Source organism: Rhinoraja longicauda, chromosome 42, assembly GCF_053455715.1.
Source record: "Rhinoraja longicauda isolate Sanriku21f chromosome 42, sRhiLon1.1, whole genome shotgun sequence".
Lineage (NCBI taxonomy): Eukaryota > Metazoa > Chordata > Chondrichthyes > Rajiformes > Arhynchobatidae > Rhinoraja > Rhinoraja longicauda.
In genome coordinates, this window is record NC_135994.1 from 511,901 (window position 1) to 527,836 (window position 15,936).

General features: G+C 44.0%; 1 protein-coding gene across 4 annotated transcripts in view; it reads left to right on the forward strand.

Moving 5' to 3' along the window:
- dnajc14 (DnaJ (Hsp40) homolog, subfamily C, member 14) overlaps positions 1 to 15,936 on the forward strand; it is a 40,064-nt gene continuing 24,128 nt past the window's right edge. For 3 of the 4 annotated variants that reach the window (XR_013549606.1, XR_013549605.1, XM_078431482.1), the window contains exon 1: positions 1 to 151. The gene's annotated coding sequence lies outside the window, so the exon portion shown is untranslated. Of the gene's footprint in view, positions 152 to 423; positions 512 to 15,936 lie in introns of those variants that run through there. The other variant, XM_078431483.1, reaches the window with a different exon arrangement.

A 15,936-nucleotide genomic window follows, 5' to 3' on the forward strand; every position in this document is an offset into this window, starting at 1 on the left:
TGGCACCCGCCCCGACGCTCCGAGAAAGTGGCTGAACGGCGCTCGCCTGAAACAAACGGGTGAAAGTCTCACTTGAGCGGAGCTGGCGGCCGCTCGGCGGCCGGCGCCTTTCACTTGCGTTGTGTGAGAGCAGCGACGCCCGGGAGTCGAGGTGAGTTCCACGCCGTTACATTCTGACAATCGGACCTGAGAACTGAATCCAAACAGAAAGGGGGAGGGGCGCGCAGGCGCGTCAATCATCCCTGTGGGACACGCTGACTGACAGCAGCGCCAGCCAATGGCTGCAGGGCCTGTCTCCACCGGCAAGCGCTGCAACCAATGAGCGCGCAGAGGAGGCGGGCGCCTGAAGGGGCGGCTCCGTTTCCTCACCATCAGCCCCATTGCCAAAGGAGCTGAAATTTGTTCCAACCACCACGAATCTTTCAAAGCTCAATTCATAATAATCTCTTGGTTGGGGCAACGACTTTCTTTAATGATTAGTCTGAGGTATCTAAATAAAAATTTCAAGCAGGTTGGTTCAAGATTTTTTTTAAATGCTGGAATTTTATAACTTGCCAATCAATTTATTGAAGTTGATTTTGTTGACTCTTTCCCCACCCCACCCACCCCAGGTTTTATATTTCAACATTGCTATATTTTGGAGCCAAATGCAATGTTTGGGAAATGAAAAAAATAAAACATGAGATAAACTGATTATGTCATGAGTTAAGAGGCATAATAAGCAATTAGTGATACTACCGCTGTTAAACTACTGTAGATGTGACAGTGGTAAAAATGGCATTATCCCATCTCAGCTTGACATGGGATAATGTTAAATTTGCTAGGTCAGCGTGAGATTGTTGTAAGAGTATATTAGAAAGTAAAACTGATAACGTGCCACTCGTAATACTGCATCAGAATCACTTATTTCTGCTCCATGTTCATATTCACATATTCTTTTTTGGTTCCTGTGGTTTTAAAGTGCATCAAGCTGTTAGCATTTGGGGATGAAGCAAGGTGAATATAATTGCTGTATTTATAGTATGGTAATATATCTATTCACGATTATAATTTTAAAAGCAACTAGCCTATTGACAGAAATGAAACTGAAAATGCATTTCAAACGTTGGATGTTTACTCCTTATCATTTTGTGTGTTTAATCATTTCCTTGTGCTGAAATAGTTAATGGCATGTTATCAGCTTTCCCTTTGTACATCGTTGTTGTTATTATTTAACTGCTGGCAAGCCTGCAGATACACGCAAAGCTAAATTATTTTAATGTGTTTTTGTATCTTTTGGGGAAACAGGGTAGAAGTAACTTGGAGGGCAATAAATTGAGGCTTGAGGGTATATTCTAAGCCTCATCCTTTTGCACTTTTGTAGCAGTTTAAAAAAATATGAATTTTTGTGACTTGCACGTGTATTTTTTTAAATGTGGATACGTTTAACTATCTGTTCCCACTGGGATATCATTACCACCTAATGTTGAATGTGTAAAATCCTCAAGCTGTATATACCTGAATTGCAGAAAGTGCTAATAATACTAGATTCTGTTTGAATGCAAGATGTATCTGCAAAGGTTATAGAATGCAAGGATGCTCCATAGTGAGAAGAGGAGGTTGGCACATTGACATAACCAAAGTGAATGTTACCTCTCTTGCTCCATTCTAACCACCACAAAATATGTGGCATTCTTGACCACTGTTAATCAGCCAGTATGGATCATCTGAAAGGAGTGTTACGTAATTATCAAACTGATCTAAAATAAACCTGTATAAACTCCTTAATGTGGATGTAACAAAAATAGATGTGGTGTGAAGGCTGTTGTTTTATCTTGGGGATCATTGGCTGTTTGTGAATCAATTAAATTCTGTTGTTTTGGTTTAGGATGTCCCTTCAAGCAGTATTCCCTGGATACCTATTCTAAGCAATAATATTAAACAAGGGTTATCCAAGAACTGTTTCAATTTCCCAAACATATCTAACCTTTCAATGGGATAACATGATTGAAACTTGCCCTTATTAGTTTTTTAACATAGTAAAGCACCTCAAAGATTTCATGCTAATTTTATCAAACAACACTTGACGCAAAGTAATGGTGCTCAAAACGCACCATTAGTGAAGATGGCCAAAAGCATTGTAAAGGTACACAAGGTTAATCACATTTACTGAGTACATCAGTACACAAGAGCATCTTAGAGGGAAATCCAGACAAATAGAAACAATTTATATTACCTTGCGTCCCTTTTCAGGATGTTCTAAAGTGTTTTATAGCCAATAAAGTCCCATTTGAAATGTCTTAATTGTTGTAATCTAGAAAAGAACTGTTAACTTAATTTAGTGAGTTGACCACATTAGTTAAAGGATTTGAATCAGCGTAGCACAATTAAAACTTTCCTAATTATAAAATCTGAAAGATAAATGTTCTAAGCTTTCTTAACCTTTTGGAAAAACATAGATTGAAAAGAACAGTTGGAATTTATATTTTTGTATCTCTGCTTGGTGAAACCAATTCCAAATTCAATGTAAAGTATCTACATTTAAAAAAAAATGTTATTGTAATTCTTGAGAGTTGTAATGAAATTTTTACCAGGCTAATATTATTCAGTAAGAGTGCAATTAAATTTTTTGTTAGTGCTTCAATTTAATTATTTTAAATTCTCAAGTTGAAAGTAAAACTCGTATACTTTCCTTAAATGGATGGATACTTTGATGGATACTTTCCTTAAAACGAGATGTGCACACCTGTGTTTAGCTGTGCAGTTCCCTAAGTGATATGATGGCATTGTTTTGCAATTTTCCCAGATGAATAGAGACAGTTGAGGGAGGAATGAAGTTCGGTGTCAAACAAAGTTGTGTCAAATTCTGAAGCATCTAATTGTGGAGGAGAAGTAGCACAACTTGCCACCTCTCGGGCATCTAGAGTGGCACAGAAAAGTGTCCATGTGCTGTAATTGTAACAGATGCAATGACTTTTGAGGATGGACTGCTAATCATGTCATTCTCAAGGCCTCTTTGTACACAAGGTTAATCAAATTTACTGAGTACACGATACAAAAAAAAGGAACATTTTCCCAGGATGGAATTGTCAATGACTAAGAGGGCATAACTTTCAATTTAATTTATTGTCGCATGTACCGAGGTCCAGTGAAAAGCTGTTTTGTTGCGTGCTATCCAGTCAGTGGAAAGTCTATACGTGAGCAGAGTTTAAAGGAGTTGTGCAGGAAATGTCTGGGGTGGGGAGAGCTGTATAGTCAGCCAAAGACATGGGGAGACAAGAACAACAAACATCATGTCTAAATCCAATGGCACCCGTATGCCCCCGCCCCCCCCCCCCCCGGTAGAAACAAAGAACTGCAGATGCTGGTTTATACCAAAGATAGACAGAAAATGCTGGAGTAATTCAGCGGATCAGGCAGCATCTCTGGAGAAAAAGGATAGGTGATGTGTTTCGGGTCAGGTCCTTTCTTCAGACTGGGGGGGGGGGGGGGGGGGGGAGCTGGAGACGAGAAAAGACCAGGACAAATCAGGGCTGCCACCAAATTACCTCAAGCAGGGTGGTGCCCTGGTAGGTCTATTGTTGACTTGGGAAGGTGTGATCTCAAGAGGGATATAATGTGAACTGTGGAACTGGTTAAACAACTAGGGTGGAAGAAAGGGGAAGGAGAGCGAAGTGTTTGTAGAAGATACTTAAAATTCGAGAATTCATTGTTGAAGCCGCTGGCGAAAATATAAGCTACCCAGGCGAAATATGAGGTGCTGTTCCTCAAATTTGCATGTGGCCTCACTCTGGCAATGGAGGAGGCCCAGGACAGTGTGGAAGGGAAGTTGAAATGATTAAAACCAGGAGATCCTGTAGACCTCGGCAGACCGAATATAAGTATTCAGCAAAACGGTCGCTGAGTCTATGTTTTGTCTCAATGATGTACAGGAGCCCACATCATGAACACTGGATGTAGTAAATGAGTATAGAGAAGGTACATGTGAACCTACGTCTCACCTAAAAGGACTGTTGGTGTCCCTGGATGGAGTCGAGGGAGGAGGTATAACGACATGTGTTGCATCTCCTGCGGTTGCAGGGGAAAATACCTGGAGAGGGGCTGGTTTGATTAGGAAGGGATGGGATGGGTGAACCAAGGAGTTGCGGAGGAAGTGGTCTTTATGGAAGGCGGAAAGGGGAGATGTGATTAGTGGTGTGATCGCCTAGGAGGTGTTGGGAATGTTAGAGGATAATGTAATTGAGGTGGAGGCTGGTGGGGTGAAAGGTGAGGACCAGGGGAACTCTGTCCTGGTTGTGTCTAGGAGGAGGGGGAACGAGAGCAGAACTAAGGGACACAGAGGAGATGAGTGTGAGGGCCACATCTGTGACAATTGGGGAGAACCCATGTTCTCTGAAGAATAAGGACATCTTGAATGTCCTAGTATGGAACACCTCCATCTGGGGATGGTCACAAAATGCTGGAGCAACTCAATGGGTCAAGCAGCATCTCTGGAGAAAAGCCTTTTGTAAAGAGAAATAGTCTTTTCTCCAGAGATGCTGTCTGACCCACTGTTACTCCAGCACTTTGTATCTATCTTCGGTATAAACCAGCATCTGCAGTTCCTTCCGACATCATCTGGGGAGCAGATGCGGTGGAGACGGAGAAATTGAGAGTAGGCTCAGTATGGAGAGGCAGCCTCTCCATCTTGGGCACTGGAGCAGTTCATTACTGCAGGAGTGCCAGTGGGAGGGCAGGGATTTGCATCAGAGTCCCAGCCCAAGAACAGCAACAGGGCAGGCAGCATTTCATGCCAGGTTCCCAGCACAGCAGAGTGCAGCCTGAGTGGATGTCTTTTTTAAAGTACAGAGTGTGTTTACTGTGAGTGTTTGGATGGGAAGGCCAAGAATACTATAGGAAATCTGTGCTCTGCGGGATGGCCATAGTGGAGTCCAAGCAAACTTTAGGAAAGCCACAAAAGGTCACTAAGTGCTGGAGTAACTCAGAATGTCAGGGAACATCTCTGGAGAACGTAGATAGGTGATGTTTTTGGTCAAAACCCTCATTCAGATTTCAATAGAGATGACAACAGTTATTCAGGAATCACAACAGCCAAGTTGTGCATAAGAAACTGTCCACGGACGATAAAGAACATTTTACAGTGATCTTGTTTGAATGGTAAATATTGATCAGGGTACTGGAAAATCTCTCCAGCTCTTTAACCAGTGGTTGTGAGATCTTTTGTACCTTCACTTTGATTTAATATGTTATCTGAAAGATACTGTTTCTGCCATGCAGCACTGAAATGTTGGTCTATATTGTGGAGTCAAGGCTGAAATGGGGCATGAATTGACTTGGTAGAGAAATGTACCTGTGGTACCAAGAGAAGCTGAAGAAATTTACACCAATATCTGAACCCTTAAAATCTATTCAAATTCAATAAAATGTTTTTGCATATTTGTGGTAGTCATATCAGGACAATTCAGATGAGATGGTAAAATCTCAGGGTGGTTATATCATGGAAGACAATAGACAATAGGTGCAGGAGTAGGCCATTCAGCCCTTCGAGCCAGCACCGCCATTCAATGCGATCATGGCTGATCACTCTCAATCAGTACCCCGTTCCTGCCTTCTCCCCATACCCCCTCACTCCGCTATCCTTAAGAGCTCTATCCAGCTCTCTCTTGAAAGCATCCAACGAACTGGCCTCCACTGCCTTCTGAGGCAGAGAATTCCACATCTTCACCACTCTCTGACTGAAAAAGTTCTTCCTCATCTCCGTTCTAAATGGCCTACCCCTTATTCTTAAACTGTGGCCCCTTGTTCTGGACTCCCCCAACATTGGGAACATGTTTCCTGCCTCTAATGTGTCCAATCCCCTAATTATTTTATATGTTTCAATAAGATCCCCCCTCATCCTTCTAAATTCCAGTGTATACAAGCCCAATCGCTCCAGCCTTTCAACATACGACAGTCCCGCCATTCCGGGAATTAACCTAGTGAACCTACGCTGCACGCCCTCCATAGCAGGCCATTTGGCCCATCAACTTCAAATTTGCTCAATCTAAGAGGAATCCAGCTGGTTTAATTTCTCTGCCCTCTCCTCACATTCCTATAAATTCTATCCTTTCAGATACTTATCCAGCTAGCCTTTGAATGTAATAATTGAATCTGCCTCCACTACTGCCCCAAGCAGTACATTCACTGTGAAAAAATATTTTCCTTGTGTTACTTTTGATTCATTCTTTAACCTCTGGCTGTTCACCTTTCTACCAATGGGAATAGTTTATCTCTTTCTACTCTATCTATACTCTCCATGATTTTAAATATCACTATTAGCTCCCTCATAACTTCTGTTCTAAAGAGTGTAAACCCTGCTCCAAGTCCATCCACATAACTCAATTCCTGCTGGGATCATTTTGTTAAATCTCTTTACATCTATCTATCTATCTATCTATCTATATATATATATATATATATTACTAATACTCTCATCTTGTTGGTTTGTCAGTTGGTTAGTTCCTGAAATACAGCCAAAACAGTACACGATAGTGCAACAATTTTAGCCCCACCTTACTCAACTTTGTCCTGGGGTGCTGTGGAGGACATTTCATTCAAATTGGTGTTATATTTTTAATGTTATTCACATTTTAAAGTTTTTAAAAACCGCGCATGCGTAGTTTTGGTCTGTCGATCTGGTACTTGCATAAGATGGCCGTCAGATCCGCGCGTGCGCAGAACAAACGGGACAGCGCCTGCACAGTTGGGGCCCGTTGATCTGATACGTGAGATGGCCGGGACACGAGTCTCACGCACAGAGATTGTGGGTGGATGGATGGGTTTGCTATTTGGAGCTTTGGTTGTCAATTATGTCAATGTTTAAAGAGAATCGGGAAGTGAGCAAGGACCGCTGTGAGTTAAACTGCTGGCTGTACCGTGTTGGCCAGAAGTGGAATCGACGGGGGAGGGAGGAAGGGGGTGTTGTGGAGTGCTGTGTTGGTGAGATATGACTTAAGAGCGTGGGTGAGCCAGGAAGCTGTGTGCGCAGAGCGTGGAATGCCACCAGGTTGTCGCTCCGTGTCTGGGCTCCTGTGAGCCGGTCGGTCACACGGGCGCTGTCTGTGAGTGGGGACGGTGAAGTGCGGGTGGGCGGCGCCGAGAGCCGGGCCGTGGGGAACCGTGCCCATCCGCGGTGTGTGTCCTCCAGCTGCTCTTTCACTCTGCGGTTGGGGGGTGACCTCCCGCTGAAACCGGAACAGAAACAGAAACAGACCCGGGCTGAGAGTGGGGCTGTCTGAAACCCAGGGGAGGAGGGAGGGGGGGGGGGGGAGGGGAGCAGGGAAGGGGGAGGAGGGAGGAGAGGGGAGGAGAGGAGGGAGGGGTGGAGGAAGGGGAGGGGGGGGGAGGGGAAGGAGAGGGTGCTGCCCCAATGCAGGAGAGGTTTGGGCCCAACGGGTCCACTTGGTCCAGTCATCTCTAAAGTCTTTACATCTCAGCTAAAATATGGCATCCAGAACTTGACATGATACTCCGGTTGTAGCTGAACCAGTGTTTTTAAAAGCTTCACCATGACTTCCTTGCTCTTGGACTATATATCCTATTTATAAAACTAAGGATTCGTATGCTTTTCAACCTCGTTTTTGAACTGTTTGGTTCCTTTAAAGAAAAAAAGCCTGTCTACTCCTGGATCTCTCTGTTCTTGTCCTCCTTCTAGAATTGTGCCTTGTACTTTGATGCCTCTTCTCATTCTTCCTTCCAAAATGCAACATTTGGCATTCTTTAACTTTGTTTCATCTGCAGTCTATTCTCCATTTCTGCCAACCTGTCTATATCTCCATGAATTCTATTATTATCCTCAGTTCACAATCTATCTATATACTAAAACTCTTGTTTGTTTGTTCCTGAGCTACAGCCAAAACGGTACACAATAGTGCGGCAATTTTAGGCCCTCCTTACTCACCATCATCCCTTTGGTGATAATGGAAGAAGTTTCATTGAAATCGGTGTTATATTTTTTAAGTTATTCACATTTTAAAGTTTAAATCTATCTTTGAGGGAGGGGAGGAGGGAGGATAAGGGGAGTTGAGGGGGATGGAGAGGGTGCTGCACCAATGCAGGAGAGGTTTGGGCCCAACAGGTCCACTTGGTCTAGTACCTCCTAATTTTGTGTCATCTGAAAACTGACCATAAAATTAAAACTAGTTGATTTTGATAAACCTATTTTCAGTTGTATTAAAACTATATTACATTACAAAGTAGTTATTATTTAATAGATCAAGGAATACTTCAATGGAAATAACAAGAACAATCACATCCTTGTTTGAATTTCTGTTACTTATACCCATATGAACATCGATAATACATCATGTAACCATGGCCCAGTAATTCTATGCCCTGCCATTGGTGATGCTGCAGTTGAGTCAAAAGATGAGTGAATGTAGCTCCCAAATATAACAACATATATAACAACTACAGCATGGAAACAGGCCTGTCCGGCCCTACCAGTCCACGCCGACCATTCTCCCTGACCTAGTCTCATCTACCTGCACTCAGACCATAACCCTCCAATCCCCTCCTATCCATATACCTATCCAATTTACTCTTAAATAATAAAATCGAGCCAGCCTCCACCACTTCCACCGGAAGCCCATTCCATACAGCCACAACCCTCTGAGTAAAGAAGTTCCCCCTCATGTTACCCCTAAACCTTTGTCCCTCAATTCTGAAGCTATGTCCCCTTGTTGGAATCTTCCCCACTCTCAAAGGGAAAAGCCTACCCACGTCAACTCTGTCCGTCCCTCTCAAAATTTTAAAAACCTCTATCAAGTCCCCCCTCAACCTTCTACGCTCCAAAGAATAAAGACCCAACCTGTTCAACCTCTCTCTGTAGCCTAAGTGCTGAAACCCAGGCAACATTCTAGTAAATCTCCTCTGTACCCTCTCCATTTTGTCGACATCCTTCCTATAATTTGGCGACCAGAACTGCACACCATACTCCAGATTTGGCCTCACCAATGCCCTGTACAATTTCAACATTACATCCCAACTTCTATACTCGATGCTCTGATTTATAAAGGCAAGCATACCAAACGCCTTCTTCACCACCCTATCCACATGAGATTCCACCTTCAGGGAACAATGCACAGTTATTCCCAGATCCCTCTGTTCCACTGCATTCCTCAATTCCCTACCATTTACCCTGTACGTCCTATTTTGATTTGTCCTACCAAAATGCAGCACCTCACACTTATCAGCATTAAACTCCATCTGCCATCTTTCAGCCCACCCTTCCAAAAGGCCCAAGTCTCTCTGTAGACTTTGAAAATCTACCTCACTATCAACTACTCCACCTATCTTAGTATCATCTGCATATTTACTAATCCAATTTGCCACACCATCATCCAGATCATTAATGTAAATGACAAACAACAGTGGACCCAACACAGATCCTTGGGGCACTCCACTAGACACTGGCCTCCAACCTGACATACAATTGTCAACCGTTACCCTCTGGTATCTCCCATTCAGCCATTGTTGAATCCATCTTGCAACCTCACTATTAATACCCAACGATTTAACCTTCTTAATCAACCTTCCATGTGGAACCTTGTCAAATGCCTTACTGAAGTCCATATAGACAACATCCACAGCCTTGCCCGTATCAATTTCCCTGGTAACCTCTTCAAAAAATTCAAGAAGATTAGTCAAACATGACCTTCCAGGCACAAATCCATGTTGACTGTTTCTAATCAGGCCTTGATTATCCAAATAATTATATATATTGTCCCTAAGTATCTTTTCCATTAATTTTCCCACCACAGACGTCAAACTAATAGGTCTATAATTGCTAGGTTTACTTTTAGAACCTTTTTTAAACAAAGGCACAACATGCGCAATGCGCCAATCTTCCGGCACCATCCCTGTTTCTAATGACGTTTGAAATATTTCCGTCATAGCCCCTGCTATTTCTGCACTAACTTCCCTCAATGTCCTAGGGAATATCCTATCAGGACCTGGAGACTTATCCACTTTTATATTCTTCAAAAGTGTCCGTACCTCCTCTTCTTTAATCCTCCTAATTTCCATCACTACTCTACTTGTTTCGCTTACCTCACATAATTCAATATCCTTCTCCTCGGTAAATACCGAAGAAAAGAAATTGTTTAATATCTCCTCCATTTCTTCCGGCTCAGCACATAGCTGTCCACTCTGACTCTCTAATGGACCAATTTTATCCCTCACTATCCTTTTGCTATTGACATATCTGTAGAACCCCTTGGGGTTTACTTTTACATTACTTGCCAAAGCAGCCTCATATCTTTTTTTCGCTTTTCTAATTTCCTTTTTAAGATTCCTTTTACATTCTTTATATTCCTCAAGAACCTCATTTACTCCCTGCCGCTTATATTTATTGTATATCTCCCTCTTTTTCCGAACCAAGTGTCCAATTTCCCTGGAAAACCACGGCTCTTTCAAATTATTATTCTTTCCTTTCCACCGAACAGGGACATAAAGACTCTGTACTCTCAAAATTTCACCTTTAAATATCCTCCATTTCTCTATTATATCCTTTTCATAAAACAACAATTTCCATTTCACTCCTTTTAAATCCTTTCTCATCTCCTCAAAATTAGCCTTTCTCCAATCCAAAATCTCAACCCTTGGTCCAGATTTGACCTTCTCCATAATGATATTGAAACTAATGGCATTATGATCACTAGACCCAAAGTGCTCCTCAACACATACCTCCGTCACCTGACCCATCTAATTTCCTAACAGGAGGTCCAACACTGCCCCTTCTCTGGTAGGCACCTCTACGTATTGCTGCAAAAAACTATCCTGCACACATTTTACAAACTCCAAACCATCCAGCCCTTTAACAGAATGTGATTCCCAGTCTATATATGGAAAATTGAAATCACCCACAATCACCACTCTGTGCTTACTACTAATATCTGCTATCTCCTTACATATTTGCTCTTCCAATTCTCGTTCCCTATTTGGCGGTCTATAATACACCCCTATAAGTGTTGCTAAACCTTTCTCATTTCTGAGTTCCACCCAAACAGCCTCCTTAATCGAGCCTTCTAGTCTGTCCTGCCAAAGCACTGCTGTGATATCCTCCCTGACAAGCAATGCAACACCCCCACCTCTTACCCCTCCGATTCTATCACATCTGAAACAATGAAATCCTGGAATATTTAATTGCCAATCGCAACCCTCCTGCAACCATGTTTCACTGATCGCCACAACATCAATCATACTTCCAGATGTCAATCCAGGCTCTAAGCTCATCCACCTTTCTTACAATGCTCCTAGCATTAAAATATACATATTTAAGGGACCCATCATTTCTTATTCTCAGTTTATTTCTTTTCCCTTCTTTCTCTCCTACATATTGGGTCTGAGTGTTTCCCTTTTCTGCCTCCTGCCTCACACACTGCCTATTAGCTATCTGTGTTTGAGTCCCTCCCCCCAACCGTACTAGTTTAAAGTCTCCGCAGTTATTTTAGCAAATCTCCCCGCCAGGATATTGGTTCCCCTCGGGTTCAGATGCAACCCGTCCTTTTTGTACAGGTCATACTTCCCCCAGAAGAGGTCCCAATGATCCAGAAACTTGAAACCCTGCTCCCTGCACCAGTTCCTCAGCCACGTATTTATCCTCCACCTCACTCCATTCCTATTCTCACTATCGCGTGGCACAGGCAGTAAGCCTGAGATTATTACTTTGGAAGTCCTTTTTTTTAACTCTCTTCCTAGCTCCCTGAATTCTCCTTTCAGGACCTCTTCCCTTATCCTACCTATATTGTTGGTACCTATATGTACCACGACCTCTGGCTCCTCTCCCTCCCCTTTCAGGATATCCTGGACACGCTCAGACACATCCCGGACACCGGCACCAGGGAGGCAAACCACCATCCGGGTCTCCCGACTGCGTCCACAGAAACGCCTATCTGACCCCCTCACTATAGAGTCCCCTATTACTACTGCTCTCCTCTTCCTTTCCCTACCCTTCTGAGCAACAGGGCCGGACTCCTTGCCAGAGGCCCGGGCACCGTCGTTGCCCCCAGGTAGGCTGTCCCCCCCAACAGTACTTAAACAGGAGTACTTATTTCCAAGGGGTACAGCCACCGGGGTACTCCCTAGTCCCTGCCTCTGTTCCTTGCCCCCCCTAACAGTGACCCACTTGTCTACCTCCCGTGGTCTAGGAGTGACCACCTCCCTGTAACTCCTATCTATAACCTCCTCACTCTCCCTGATCAGACGGAGGTCATCAATCTGCCGCTCCAGGTTCCTAATACGGTCCCTTAGGAGCCCCATCTCGTCACACCTGGCGCAGATGTGGATGTCTGGAAGACTATCAGACTCCCAGATTCCCCACATCTGACACCCAGAACAAAAAACTGCCCTGGCAGTCATACTCTCCAAACAAAGCCCCGCGCTCGGTTACTAAATCTACCGCTCGGCCACTACTCCAACCGCTCCAACCGCCCACCCAAAAGAACTGAGTGATCTCCTGGGAGAGGCGAAAAACCGGATAAAAAACCCAGGCCAATTTGGGGAAAAATCCGGGAAATTCCTCTCCGACCGCAAGCTAGGCGATCGAAACTAGTCCGGGAGATCACACAGGTCTTACTCCTTACTATCCCCACACAATCCCCACACACTACTTCCCAAGCAACACAGCTTGGTGCTGCTTGCTCCTGCTGCTGCTTGCTGCTGCTACTGCTGCTTGCTGCTGCTGCTACTGCTGATTGCTGCTGCTGCTGCTACTGCTGATTGCTGTTGCTGCTGCTGCTACTGCTGATTGCTGCTGCTGCCCACTGTAAATAGGAAAAATAGGAATTCAGAATGGAAAATTCAAATCACATTACTCCAATATAGCGCAGTGGCACAGCTGGTAGAGCTGCTGCCTCACAGCATCAGTGACCTGGGTTTGATTCTGATTCTGACCTCGGGTGCTGTCTGTGTGGAGATTGCACATTCTCCCCGTGACCTCGAGGTGCTCTGGTTTCCTCCCACATTCGACACACGTGCGGGTTTGTAGGTTAATTGGCCTGTGTAAATTACTCCTAGTGTATAGAGAGTGGGTGAGTAAGTGGGATAGCATAGAACTAGTGTGAATGGGTGATCAGTGGTTGGCGAGGCCTTGGTGGGCCGAAGGGCCAGTTTCCATCTCTAAACTCTGAAAATAATCTGAAGTTTTCTTGGGCCACCACCTTGAATTTATCGCCAGGTTAAAAATTCCAAATGTAATGTCATATAACAAATAATTAGCAAAAAAACTGTCATTCCATTACTCTGGGACTTAATTGTGGTCTTTAACATCAATAGATCCCATTTCACTTTGGAGAAATGTACTGAAATGGCAACCAATGATTGGTACTCTGCTTTTGAGGTCAGCACAAATGACCAGAATCAATGAGTACAACACCAAAGAGGACTGGTGAATTATTGCATTTATTTCATTGGCCGTGTGTGTTGTTCAGAAAATTGCCTGGTCTTTAATGCTAATGCGCAATAACATTAGTATGATGAGACCTCTCTTGCAATATGCCTTTTGGTCAGGGAGGGGTTGTACCCATGTCTCAGATCTTACTCAACATTGTACATTGTTTCTATCTTTTTGAGGGACAAGGAGGGAAGCAGCTACAATAATCCAGATGGAAAATGTGAAATCCGAACGATGCCTGCTTCTCTGTCGAGCATTGATTTGTTATATTGCTCTTGGACCTCCAAATGAAATGCTCAGGGACATACCCACCTGTATTTTCAAAATGCCCAATAAGAGCGGCAAGGTGGCGCAGCGCAGCGCCAGAGACCCGGGTTCGATCCTGACTCTGGGTGCTGTCTGTACGGAGTTTGTACGTTTTTCCTGTGACCTGCGTGGGTTTTCTCTGGGATCTCGGGTTTCCTCCCACACTCCAAAGACATACGGGTTGTAGGCTAATTGGCTTGTTATAATTGTAAATTGTCCCTAGTGTATGCAGGATAGTGTTAGTGTGCATGGATCGCAGGTCTGTGTGGACTTGATGGGTCGAAGGGCCTGTTTACACGTTGTATCTCTAAACCATATTGACTTTGTTATCATAAGAAAATCCCTGGGCTGGGGAAACCTGTGCCGCCAAAGAAAAAGAGGCAGAGATGGCAGCCTCTTATCCAATACAGATGCTCCCAGGCGTACGATGCTTCGACTTGCGATATTTCGACTTTGCGATGGTGCAAATGGCAGTTCGCTTCCTGCCACGTGATCACGTGTATTAAATGCATTTCCACTTACAATATTTTCGGTTTGCGATGGGTTTCTCGGAAAGGAACCCCATCATAAGCTGAGGAGCACCTGTAGATAGGATGAGAGCGACCATGGTATCTAGTCAAAGGTAGACATGAAATGCTGGAGTAACTCAGCGGGCCAGGCAGCATCTCTGGAGAGAAGGAATGGATGACGTTTCGGGTCGAGACCCTTCTTCAGACTGATATCAGTGGAGGGGGCGGGAGAAAGATAGGATGTAGTAGGAGGCAGGAAGACTAGAGGGAGAACTGGGAAGGGGGAGGGGATAGAGAGGGAAAGAGGAACTATCTGAAGTTAGAGAAGTCAATGTTCATACCGCTGGGGTGTAAACTGCCCAAGCGAATTATGAGATGTTATTCCTCCAATTTGCACTGGGCCTCACTCTGACTACATCTTATCTTTGTCCCTCCCCTGATATCAGTCTGAAGAAGGGTCTCGACCCGAAACGTCACCCATTCCTTCTCTCCAGAGATGCTGCCTGGCCCGCTGAGTTACTCCAGCATTTCTTGTCTACCTTTGATTTATACCAGCATCTGCAGTTTTGTTCCTACCCATGGTATTTAGTCAAGAGTGTCTAGTGTGCCAATGCATGAAGCAGGTGCCACCCCCACCAATGGTCCCACACTCACTGTGTTGCCCTGAACACCACATTTCAATCTTGCGTATCTGCACCATTTACTAACCCACCCAAATGCTGGCCCCTCAAAGGCAGCTTCTCCTTGTTGAGCTGTGGAGTGATTGGTTCCTGGATTGATGCGAGGTTGCTGGCACAGCTGAATGCAGCAGCAGAGTGGGCAGGGATTTGCACCTTAGCACTCTCGGTAACATGTCTCTCTGTACATAATGACTCGTTTGCACTGATTTCATTAACATTCTTGTTTCTGAAAATTCATCCTGTGCACCGAGGTACTAATGCACACCATCAATAAAGTGGTCAGCAATTAAATACACCATGGCACGTTAAGAACATAAAGTAAGGCTATTGTAAGCTTTGCAGTCCCTTAACTACCATTCAATGTCATCCTATACTTTTGTTTTCTCTCCCAATGCCCAATTTCCTTTTGTGCCAAAATAAATCTCAAGCATAAATACGGTTAACCACTATGCATTCGCACCTTGCCAGGTGGAAAATTCCAAAGAACCACAACCTCCTGTGTGAAGAAATTAAAAGCCACAGACCATTGAGAGCTCTGATTCGGCGCCTCTGCTTCATTAGCCAAGTTCACTGGGAGTGGCAGGGTGATCACATGGAGTCACAGAGAGATACAGTACTGAAACTGGCCCTTAAATCTCTCCCCTCTCAACTCTAGTTTTAGAATCCTCTACCCTTGGAAAAAGACTGAACGATCACTTTATCTTTTCCCTTCATGATCTTGTACACCTCAAAAAGGTCACCCCTCAGCCTCTTGTGCCCCAAAGAAAATGTCCTAGCCCAGGGGTTCCCAGCCTTTTTCGTCCCATTTACCCCGTTGCAACTTTTCGAAAGTAAATTTACCCCCACCCTGTTTTGTTCAGTAATTTGAGTTTACACTTCGAGCATAATAAAGCAACCGACAAAGGGGAAATTTTAAAATAGTTTTTAACATTATTATTTTAAGTTCAAATAACAATAATAATAGCACATAATGTTATTTCACTTATTTATGAACAACTAATGATGAACAGATACTGGTATACCAGAACCA